Source organism: Lynx rufus, unplaced genomic scaffold, assembly GCF_022079265.1.
Source record: "Lynx rufus isolate CCGP_SWC_20201006 ecotype Redwood Valley unplaced genomic scaffold, mLynRuf1.p SCAF_20, whole genome shotgun sequence".
Lineage (NCBI taxonomy): Eukaryota > Metazoa > Chordata > Mammalia > Carnivora > Felidae > Lynx > Lynx rufus.
Genome location: NW_025814835.1, coordinates 30752145 through 30764293, shown reverse-complemented (window position 1 = coordinate 30764293; position 12149 = coordinate 30752145). Strand labels below are relative to the sequence as shown.

The 12149-nt window shown below is 37.9% G+C and overlaps 1 pseudogene; it reads left to right on the top strand.

Moving 5' to 3' along the window:
• The first annotated feature begins 1639 nt into the window (after positions 1 to 1639).
• Positions 1640 to 11312, top strand: LOC124517037 (60S ribosomal protein L7a-like; annotated as a pseudogene).
• Positions 11313 to 12149: the final 837 nt, after the last annotated feature.

The following is a 12149-nucleotide window of genomic DNA, read 5'->3' as shown; positions in this document are numbered from 1 at the left end:
TTCCATTGGTTGCCTCTTAGTTTTGTTGATTGTTTCCTTTGCTGTGCAGAAGCTTTTTATCTTGATGAGGTCTCAATAGTTCATTTTGGCTTTTATTTCCCTTGCTTTCAGAGACATGTCAAGTAAGAAGTTGCTGAGGCCAAGGTCAAAGAAGTTGTTGCCTGTTTTCTCCTCTAGGATTTTGATGGTTTCCTGTCTCACAAATAGGTGTTTCATACATTTTGAATTATTTTTGTGTATGGTATAAGAAAATGGTCCAGTTTCATTCTTCTGCATGTTGCTGTCCAATTCTGCCAGCATCATTTGCTAAAGAGACATGTCTTTCTCCCATTGGATACTCTTTCCGGCTTTGTCAAAGATTAGTTGGCCATACATTTGTGGGTCCATTTCTGTGTTCTCTATTCTATACCATTGGCCTATGTGAATGTTTTTGTGGCAATACCATACTGTCTTGATGATTACAGCTTTGTAGTACAGGCTAAAGTCAGGGAATAGATATTATCACGTTTCATTGAATCACTTAGGTCTCTAATTCTCCCCTCATTGTGTAGTAATTTCCTATCTCTCTTTTTCTCAGCTTCATCATTTTCCATAATTTTATCTTCTATTTCACTTATTTTTCCCTCTGCTTCCTCCATCCTTGCTGTCACTGCATGTAGCTTATTTTGCATCTTGTTTATGGCATTTCTTAATTCACCGTGACTATTTCTTAGGTCCTTGATCTCTGTAGCAATAGATTCTCTGCTGTCTTCTATGCTTTTTTCAAGCCCAACTATTAGTCTTATGACCATTATTCTAAATTCATGTTCACATATATTGTTTATACCTGTTTTGAGCAATTCTCTGGCTGTCATTTCCTCCTGGAATTTCTACTACTATATTAAAAAGGGGTCATACAGTGTCCAGGGCCTGGAACTTCAGGAAGTGTTTTTGGAGTGTGTTTCGTGTACTCTGTTGTTGCATCTCTGTTGCATCTCACTGTTCATAGTGGTGGTTTGGATCTTCCACCAGGTGTGCTTTGATTTGTGCATTGAAGTAACCCTGGAAAAATGGGAAAAGAGGTGGTGGTGGAAGGGGCCTTATCCCATACAAAGAGAGAAATGACAGGAGCAGAAAAAACAACCAGGCAGAGTATCAAAGAAACTATAAGGCTTAATCCAGAGAAAGAGGAAAATAAAGAAGAAGGAAATCCAGAAAAGGTGTAAAAATAATAGAGTAAAAATTCCTGATTAAACAAACAAACAACCAGAACATAGAAATAAAGAATATATATAATGAGAATTGACCAAAAATCAAATCGGGAACTATGAGCCTGATTCCAAAGGAAAAAGGGGCAAAAAAGGGGGGAGGAGGGTAGAAGGAAAAAGAAGGGAAAAGAGAAAAAGACAAAAATAATAGTAATAATAAAACAAAAAGTAAATAAAACATAGAAAATAAACAAAGTAACATACAAAACCTCAAGACAGTTGTCTGTTGGTGCCTGGGACCAGTGGCTGTGCTGGTCTGGAGGAGAGGCTGCCTAGTTTGGTCAGTGTCAATCTCACTCCAGTAGACAAGGAGTTACCAGGCACAGAGGGGTAGGGTTTGGTGTAAGGTCCACCTCCAATGGGGACCTAACCTTTTTCCCTGAAGCCCTACCATGATGGTGATAGAGAATAAATGGCAACACCCCAATCTCTCCTCCACAGACCAGTTGTCTCAAACCACGTTGTTCAGGCAGTTGTCACAGAGCAGTGTGGGCAGCTGGCTTGCCCTGCTCCACAGGTAATGAACTGGAATTCAAAACCTGATGTCTTAAAGGATCCAGCTCCACATGGACCTGGTTCTGGGGTAGCACCACTCTGCCCAGTGACAAAGGGGCCTCTGGCTGGTGCCTGCAGGGTTTTTTGTCCTTGGAGGTGGCGGGGAGCAATATACCCTCTTCCCACAGTACTCGAGGGAGGGAACTGTTCTCTTCCAGCACACCCCTCAAGATCGCTGCAGAGCTGGCTCCCCCCGGCCCCCAGGCGCAAGTATGTGGCTGGCTCTAGTCTGGAGAAAGTTGCACAACCCTGAAAACTCTGATCATCACTTCTAAGGCCATTTGCAAAGTAGAAACTGGATCTCTCTGTATTTTTCATTCCCCTTTTTGTGGTCGGGTGAGGTTTTTCCCTTGTCCAAATACAATCCCACATTTCCACAACCTGTCTTTCTCTCCCTTTTGTTTCTCCACCAAAGGGGTTCATACCCTCCATGTCTACACAGCAGTTTTATCTCTCTCAATTTGCACACACCTGTGTCTCACCAAGCTGTGTCTGTACCTTGTGGAGGTTTTTCTGTCACTCTGTGTAGCCTGGATTCCTGGTATTACAAGTGTTCTCACCTCAATACTGCTATGTTTGAGGGATGAGGGGAATTCCAGTCCCCCTACTTCTCCCCCATGATGGCTCCTCCTATACTTTTTTTTTCCTTAATGAATGGATTTAAAATTCTATTTGATTGCAATCTTGATTTGCAATTTCCCTGATTATGAGACATATCGATCATATCTTAGGTTGTTTACTGGTTGAATGTGTTCCATTTTCTAGAAAACTTGTTTTGCCTATTTTACAATTATGTTGCTGGTACTTTTATTTTTGTTAAATTTTTTTTACTGATCCCTAGTCAGTGATGTGGACTAAAATTTCTAAGGACTTGTATGACAGACTATTCTAGTATGACAGTATTGTTGGATAAATATTCTAAGTTCTAAGATCTTTTCCTTCAGTATCTTGAAAACTATACTCCATGCTGCATTTAGTGTAATCTTAAAAACGTTTTTCCTTTTGAACATGATCTGTTATTCCTCTAAGCTTTTGGAGTGTTTTTGGCATCTATAGTAGTCTTGCATTTCTAAGATGTCCAAGTGCCTTTCCTTATTGGCACTTTACAGGCACTTTTCATCAGAGATCTGTCATCTTTTTAAAAATTATTTTAAAAATGTATTTCCATTATTTGCTTGAGTGTTTATTCCTCTTAATTTTAGTTTTCACCCTTTCTTGGACTAGCTGCATGCCATCACATTTATTTCTATATTCTGTATATCGTAGCTATATTTTTTCTACCTATTTCTTTATTCTTTCTATTTCTTCTGGTTTGTTAATTCATTCTTCATATGTATTTCATCTTTCCTTTTTAAAAATTTATTTTTGTTATATTTTTTCATGTATGTTTGGTTCTTGTATGATTTATTTAGTTTATTTTACATTGCTAAGCTCACACTGGCAGATTTCCCAAGTCACTAGTTGATATAATTGTTTGATTGAATCAAAACATCAGGTTGTGATCCAATTTTAGTCTTAACTTTTCAAAGATATATATGGAATTTATTCTTAAACATTTTTTTAAATGTTTATTTATTTTTGAGAGATAGAGAGAAGGATAGAGTGTTAGTAGGGGAAGGGCAGAGAGAGACACACACACAGAATCTGAAGCAGGCTTCAGGTTCTGAGCTGTCAGCACAGAGCCTGACATGGGACTCCAACCCATGAACTGTGAGATCATGACCTGAGCCAAAGTCAGATGCTTAACTGACTGAGCCACCCATGCGCCCATATATTTGCAATTTAAAAATAAGACAAAATTAACTTCTAATTTGTAGACTATGTGGGCTGGTAGATGTTGGCAAAGGGTACTTTATAAATTCTTGACTAATCTCTGAGCCATCAAAGCTACTCTCAAGAGGCAGAGCCTGCATGATATATTTGGCACTAACTTCTCAAAGGCTGGGAATGAAGGGCCTGATTCACAGACCTAAAACAGTGCCTGACTCTCACATAGCTAGTAGTCAATAAATATTTGCTTAATAAATCAATGACTAGGCACCATGTGAGAATAACCCAGTTTATTTCTCTTCATTTCTTTAATTAATCAGAGTAGAAAAGTCCCAGATGAAAATAGAAATGCATGTGTCCCATTTGCCTACTATTTCTGAAGCTGTGTGAGTAAGTCACAGAAAATAATGCTCACCTCATTCTGAGATTCTGCAGACTCTGATGCTTTTAAGGAGGTAATAAGATCCAGAATGTCTCCATTATATTGCTTCACTAAGAATGTTCCACTATAGACTTTTAACCATCTTGACAAAAAAAGAGTTGATTTTCTTTTTGGAAGTAGTGGGGAGGGGGGAGGAATGAGGAATGAGGAAAAGATGAGGGAAAGTTAAAATACTAGACATACTCTGTAGAGAAGGGGAACAAAATCTAATTCCCTTGAGCAGAAGATACCTAGAGAGAGCTAAGATGCAAGTATTTAGTAGGAAAATGCCCATGAAAGAAAAATGGAAAGGGAGGCACGGAAGGCTGGCAGAGCAGTTGGGTAGTGATGCAAGTCTGTCTCTGAGTGAAGGAAAGAGGAAGATTGGGTATAAGCATCCTAGACCCCATGCAAGTGAAGGGATGTTTGGCAAGGCCTTCAAGGAATCCTCAGGCCAAAGTCAGCATCAGAGGAATATGTGTTTTCTAGGAACAGGTTTCCCTTAGAGTCAATACTGAACTCATCAGCTGGCAAGAGTTTTGGGGAGGATGACCTCAGTGTAAAAGCAGCCATGGATATCAGAGCTCAGTGCCTTTGGCCCTCAGTCAACCATGTTGTCTGTGACTGGAGTCTGTGAAGCCCTTTCCCATAGCTTCCACAAGCCTTGAAGTGTTTGGTTTCAGATTTCTGGCCATTAATGAAGGGATTTTTCAAAGTAGACAATAATGTGGTCAGAGTGGGTGGAAAATTGGGAGATGACATGACAATCTCAGTTCTTGTGTATAAAGAGGACACAATAGATATAAGCTCTACCTATAATATACGAGAGACAGAGTTTTGTTGTTGTTGTTGTTGTTGTTTTAAACTTATGCACTTATATGAAGTTGATGCATAGTTCCCTGCAAAAACATTCCTTGACTTCCGAAATCCTATTTTGGATCAAGTTTCCTTAGTATTTATAACATCACTTTAGACCCAAGTTAGGGAAGCTTTTTCTGTGCAGGGCCAGAGAGTAAGCACTATAGGTTTGGGGGGCAGATGATGTCTATCACAATCATTCAGCTCTGCCCCATAGTGTGAGAGAATCCATATATAACATGTAAATTAAGAGGCATGGATGTATTCCAATAAAACTTATAAAAGTGATGTCAGCCTAGATTTGGTCCACAGGCCATAATTGATGACCACTGATTTAGACATTTCAAGCAATCAAATACATATGCATGGTCAGTTACATCAGATCATTCTGAAATTCAAACCAGCAAGGTATATATATTAGGGGCTTCACACTTAAGAATTTGTGAAAGATAAAGATCAATAGGTAGCCAAGACTCAAAGAATCATTATATACAATTCCAAGGAATTTGAATTTTATCCATGGGGAAATCAATACTATGTTTAATGCAAGAAATGACATAAACAATCACAGGGGAAGTGCAGAAGGAGATGAGGTGACAGAACACACAACTAAGAAACTGCACAGCAACCAGATGAATAAATGTGAAAGCCTAACTTAAAAGGGAGTTACTATGGTTAATAAGAGGAAGGAGTGAGTTAGCTCTAAATGGTATAGAATTTTTGAAATGCAGTAAACTTAAATTTAGAAAATGAGAAGGGAAAGTACCATAGAATGATCCAGAGCTTTGTTTAGACTTGAGCCACTAGGTGAATGATGGTGCACTTCACTAAAAGAGGGGGCATAAAAGGAGTTTTTGGACTTAATATGGTCAAATGAGGGACTCCCTGGAGGAGTTTGAATTGCCAGGTGGGGGCTACTGAAATGGAAATATCTAGTAGGAAGATGGCTTTTGGCTTCTGAGCTGAAGACAAAGGTATATACATTAAAGAACAGGGGTTGAACATGGTACCCTGGGAACATCAAAATATAAGGGAAGGATGAAGAGGTCATTGAAGGAAAATTTGCTCATCTTTCCTCTCACATTACTTTTCATCTTCCTTTTGAATGCCAATGTTTTCCAGCTTTCTGTTATTGTTCTGTTTCTTTGTTTGTTTGTTTTACATGCTTTTCTCTTGGTAATTTTATCCATTTTTGCCTTTGGCTCCAGGTTGATGAAATCTCCATATATTTTGTTTCCAGAAACTCTCTTTAAAAAATGCTTATTTATTGAGAGAGAGAGGGAGAGAGAGAGAGGAACAAGTGGGAGAGGGACAGAGAGAGGGAGAGAGAGAATCTCAAGCAGGCTCTACACTGTCAATACAGAATCCTATGCAGGGTGGGCCCCGATTCCATGAACCATGAGACCACGACCTAAGCCAAAATCAAGAGTCGGATGCTTAACTTACTGAGCCACCCATGTGCCCCTGCTATTCAGAAACTCTAATTTATTTTCAATTGATCACAAATAGGACCAGCTTCAGACAACACTAACTTAATATGTCTCGCACCTAATTATCTTACACAAACAACACTCTCAACTTCTGTGCTCCTAAGGAAAATTAACACTCTCAACATCTACCCCATGAACTTCTCTCATTCTTAGATGCTATCAACAAACCCAAAACATTATCCTAAAATACTTCTCCTTCTCTACTGACGTGATCCATAACTTCACCATTTCTGACCTTGGACTATTGAACATGCATCTGGACTACTTACTCTCAGTGCTTCCCAATTTCAGACCATGTTTCACACTGTTCCAGAGTGAACTTACTAAAAAGGGATCTAGTTGCTTTAAACATTTAGAACTATTCACCTCTCAACACCCCACCCCCAGCATTCGTGTGTAGCATAATGGTTAAGAGCAAGTGTTTCGGGACTATTTGAAGAACTGTGTTGCCAGCCATTCCAATAGAGTTAATTAAGATGGAAGCCAACAGAAAGAGAGTCTTTCACAAAGATTTCTTCACATTAATTTCCCAAATCTTCACTGTTCAATGTCATTCTCCTCTTAGCATATACTATAATCCCTACATCTATTTGATAGGGGGAAATAAAAAAAACTTCTTAGAAGTTGCTACTGTAAGGTCACATTTTCTTGTCCATTCCAAATCTCAGTTATCTAAATTCCAGATTTTATATTCCAATCACATTTAATTTCAACACCTTTGTCTAACAAGAGTTATGTCTGATCCCAGTATGACCAGAAGAGAAGAGACAAGGAGTAAATATAATAGCATATCTGGTCATTATTCAAAGTCATTCTCTTTAAGGTAAAATTTTGCTTCTCTAAATGCTTTCCCCACTTCCAACTATGGACCTCACTGTTAATTCTATTTTAATACTGTATCATCATCATCATCATCATCATCATCTCTCACCATCATCAACTTAGCATATATGCTGCTTCAGTATGCTTGGCATTGTCTTAAGTGCTTTATATTTATTAATTCATCAATCCTCCAAACAACCCAAGGAGGTTGTTACAATTGTTGTATTCATTTGTAGACGAAGAAAGTAAGGAGCTGTGAAATTTCGTAAGGTTATGCAGCTTAAAAGAAGCAGCACTGGGTATGTACCCATACAATCTGATTTTAGAGTCCATGATCTTATCCACTACACAACACTGCTTTTCATAACCCTGTACTACACTGACAATCATATAAACAATATAAAATGATATTATTCCTGCCACTCCATAATTTCTTGAATAACATCCAGACTTGTCACCTTGGAATATAAGCAAAGTTCAAATACTTCTGCATCCTATTTTCTCTTCAACCTTCCACAGGCTCTGACTGGGCCTTGGTATATGCTGTTCTTGTGACTCTAGAGAATCTCTACATGAGTTGACTCACAACCTGGTGATAATGAGGATCATGACCAAATACATGAAATTTGTCAGCATTTGTGTCCTCTATAAAACATTAATGACTTGGAGTGCCTGAGTGGTGCAGTCCGTTAAGTGTCTGACTCTTGATCTCGGCTCAGGTCATGATCTTGCAGTTTGTGAGTTCAAGCCCCACATCAGGCTCTGTGCTAATGGTGAGGAGCCTGCTTGGGATTCTGTCTGTCTTTCTCTCTGTCCCTCCTCCACTTGTGCTCTCTCTTTCTCTCAAACAAATAACCTTAAAAAAACATTAATGACTCAACCTTAGGGCGGTGTTTCAATTACATTTTCATTTTCAATAACTGATAGGTACTCTGGAAATGCACAGATTAATAAAAAACAAAGAGCACATTATAAAGTTTAGTTGTTTAAAATCTTAACTTTAGGTTGAACCTCTTAAGCATGCTGGTGGGGACATAAAGTGGTGCAGCCACTTTGGAAAACACTTGAGTAATTTCTTTGAAAAGCAAAAAACATACCCTCTCCCCCCAAAATACACTTACTATGGAATCTAGCCATTCCATTCCTAAGTATTTCTAAGAAGAATGAAAATACATGTCCATATAAAAACTTGTGCATTAATATCTAGTAATCTTAAGTGTCAAAAACTGAAAACAATCCTAATGGCCATCAACTAGGTGAATAAAACAAACTGTGGTATATCCATACAATGGACTACTATTCAGCAATTAAAAAAAGAATTATAATATTAGCATATACTATAACATGGATGAATCACAATGTCATTAACTTTACTGAAATAAGCCAGACAAAGAAAGTATATATACCACATGACTCCATTTATATAACATTCTAGGAAATGAAAACTAATGTTTCATGACAGTAAGTAGATCAGTAGCTGCCTGGACATAGTTGGTAGGGATAGGAGGAGAAGGGAGAGATAGCAAAGGGGCAAGAGGAAACTTTTGGAGATGATTGATATGTTCATTATCTTGATTGTAGTCATGGTTGCATGAAGGTGTATATGTCAACTTTTCAAATTGTATACTTTAAATATTTACACTGTTTTTCATTGTCAGTGATACCTCAATAAAGCTGTTTTAAAAATACCAATAAAAAATAAAATCTTAACTTTAAATAGAACATGTTAGGTTGTGTTATTAATTTATAAATGCTTAATTAAAGAAAATACCACACTTTAAATCTTATTGCACAAATCATCGTTTCTAACTCTGGAAGCACGTACTACTTTTGAGTATATTTTATAAATATTTATAAATTCTTCTTTGTTCCACACACACACTCACACACATGAATAGCACAGCCCTTTTGATTACACAAAGAGCACATGGATGCCTGTTATTCTGCATTTTGCTGAGAGCATTTAGCACAACAATCCCTGAGGCAACCTTTCGAAACAGGCTGTTTTTAGAAAAAATCTCCTTAGGGAATCTCTTCTCCTGTTAACTCCTGAATAATCAGTTCTCTTTCAGAAAATAAAGTAAGGTGTTTCAAATACATATTGTTTGTGAATTTATGTCCTTTGTCTACAGAGTAGCAAGCTAGAGTAGAAAAAAAATCACTGGGCTGGTTCTAGCACTTTATGGTTTATTTCATATGTTTATTCATGGTTTATTCCAAACCATATGGTTTATCCCATGCATTCCTTTACTTAATGTACATGTTTTGAGCACCTTCTGTGCACAGAATTTGTCTTCAGGAAGTTTACAGTGTAATGGAACACACAGTACATTCAACAGCACATTCAATCCACAAGTATTTATTGTGTGTCTACAGCATACCCTGCATTTTCTACCCACATAAATAACAGACTGTCATAAGTACTAGCAGTCTTCTGGGGAAGTCATGTATTGTGAGAGGGGATGAGTTTGGTATAGTGTGTTATAACTGCAGTGGTGAATCATGCTGCTGTTGCAGGAAAGTGGTTAGAAAAACAAGAGACAACTTCACAAAGGAGGTTAGAACCTACAGGGTGACTCTTTTAGTCACGTGACTTTGGAAAACTAACTCAACCTTCTTGAGACCAGATAAATTCATCTGAAAAAGGATAAGACTTTTCCAGAGACCATACAAGCTCTCTTATGGATTTAAAATACCAGTTCTACAAATTTAGGAAAAGAAAAGGAATATAGCTAATGGAAATCAAGAGTAATATTTTCCCCTAAGGCTTAAGATTGGAAAAAAGAGCCTAGAGCTAGACTGTAGAGAGCGTCAAATGTCAAACTAGGGAATTTATACGCTTTATGTGTATCACTGGTCACCAAAGAATTTCAACATCCCTTCATCATTAAAAAAGTTTAGTTCAACCCCACTATATGAATATTTATTCATTTGTGAATTATACGCACATGATATAGATACATTCTATCTTATATATACTTCTCCAGAGTCTAGATAAACACAGAATACTTTCCAATTCATTTTGCAATCTTGATTCCTAAACCTCTCAAGGAAAATATAAGAAAGGAAAACTATAGACCAATCTTGATCAAGACTATAAATGACAAAATTTTTAAAAGAACGTTGATGAACTGAATCCAGCAATACATTTTAAAGGATAGTATAGTTAAATTAAACCTAGAAATGTAAGTTTGGTTTAACATTAGAAGAATGAAGTAATAAAATCACCACATTAAAAACTTAAAAGAGGAAAAACTATATCTGCATGTCAACAGATGTAGGAAAATCATTTGATAAGATCTGACAACCCACTGATGATTTAAAAAAAGTCTAGTTGTCTCCTCCAGCCATCCAAGATGCAAAAAAGGAGAGAAGGCTAAGGGGAAAAAGGTGGCCCTGATTCCTGCTGTTGTGAAGAAGCAGGAGAACAAGAAGGTGGTCACTCCCCTGTTTGAGAAAAGGTCCAAGAATTCTGCCTTCAGACAGGACATCCAGCCCAAAAGGGACCTTACCCGTTTTGTCAAATGACCCCACTACCTCTGGCTGCAGTAGCAAAGGACTATTCTGTATAAATGTCTAAAAGTGCCTCCTGCAATTAACCAGTTCACCCAGGCTTTGGACCACCAAACAGCTACTCAACTACTTAAGCTGGCTCACAAATACAGACCAGAGATAGAGCAAGAGAAGAAGCAGAGACTGTTGGCCCCTGGGTCTGAGAAGAAAGCTGCCAGCAAAGGGCATGTCCCCACTAAGAGGCTGCCTGTCATTTGAGCTGGGGTTAATACTGTCACCACCTTGGTGGAAAACAAGAAGGCTCAGCCTGTAGTGATTGCACATGATGTGGATCCCATTGAATTGATTGTCTTCCTGCCTGCTGTGTCATAAGATGGGGTTCCCTACTGCATCATCAAGGGGAAAGCCAGGCTGGGGCACCCTGTCCACAGGAAGACCTACATCTTCACATAGGTTAACTGGGAAAACAAAGGAGCTCTGGATAAGCTGGTGGAAACTATTGGGACCAATGACAATGACAGATATGATGACATCCATCTTTATTGGGGAGGCAGCATCCTGGGTCCAAAGTTGATGGCTCACATTACCAAGTTGGAAAAGGCAAAGTCTAAAGAACTGGCCACCAAACTGGGCTAAGTGTGTGCTGCTGAATTTTCTGTACATAAAAGTAATAGAAAGTTCTCTTTTAAACTCCTTTAGCAAACTAGGAATGGAAGAGAAAATTATTTTCATCTGCTAAAAAGTATTGACAAAATTGCTCAAGATAAACCTCATACTAAATGGTATTTTCTTTATAATTAGGAAGAAAACAAGAGCGTGCACTATATCCTCACTCATTCAATAATATAGTGCAGATTTTGGCTAGTGTTCTATGACAAGAAAAACCTATAAAATATGGTTATTTAAAAGGAAGACATTAAATTGTCATTACTCTTGAGAGATAAATTGTTTATGTAGAATTCAGTATGATTATATTAGTCTGGACAGGCTAGATTATTCTGTGATAACAAAGAACCACAAAATATTTGATGCTTAAAAACCAAAAACTCATATTTTATTCACACTACCTGTCTAACAAGGGTGAGCAGAGAAGTGCTCACTGCATTCTCTCAAGGACCCGGGCTGACTGTAACCCAAATGAGACACAAACAGAGGGAGAGGGGAAAATCACCAAACTCATGAATGTTGGTGGCTGGTACATTCAACCCATTAGTGATGGAAATTGGATGAAGGGTAGTCTTAAAGGGAAGTAGGTTTAGTGGTGAAGGTGTTGCTAAGTGAGAGAGCAGTGCTAACTAACTGCAAACAGAAATATCCAACAAGCCTTTAGAAAGGTAGGGTTGAAACCCAGAGTTGAAATTGGGATTCAAGATGAAAACCCATGAAGAAGTAATAATTCATTTGTTTCAATATGTTCAACAAACACTGGTTTATTGCAGGAATACAGTGATAAAGAATACTGATTTAAATTGT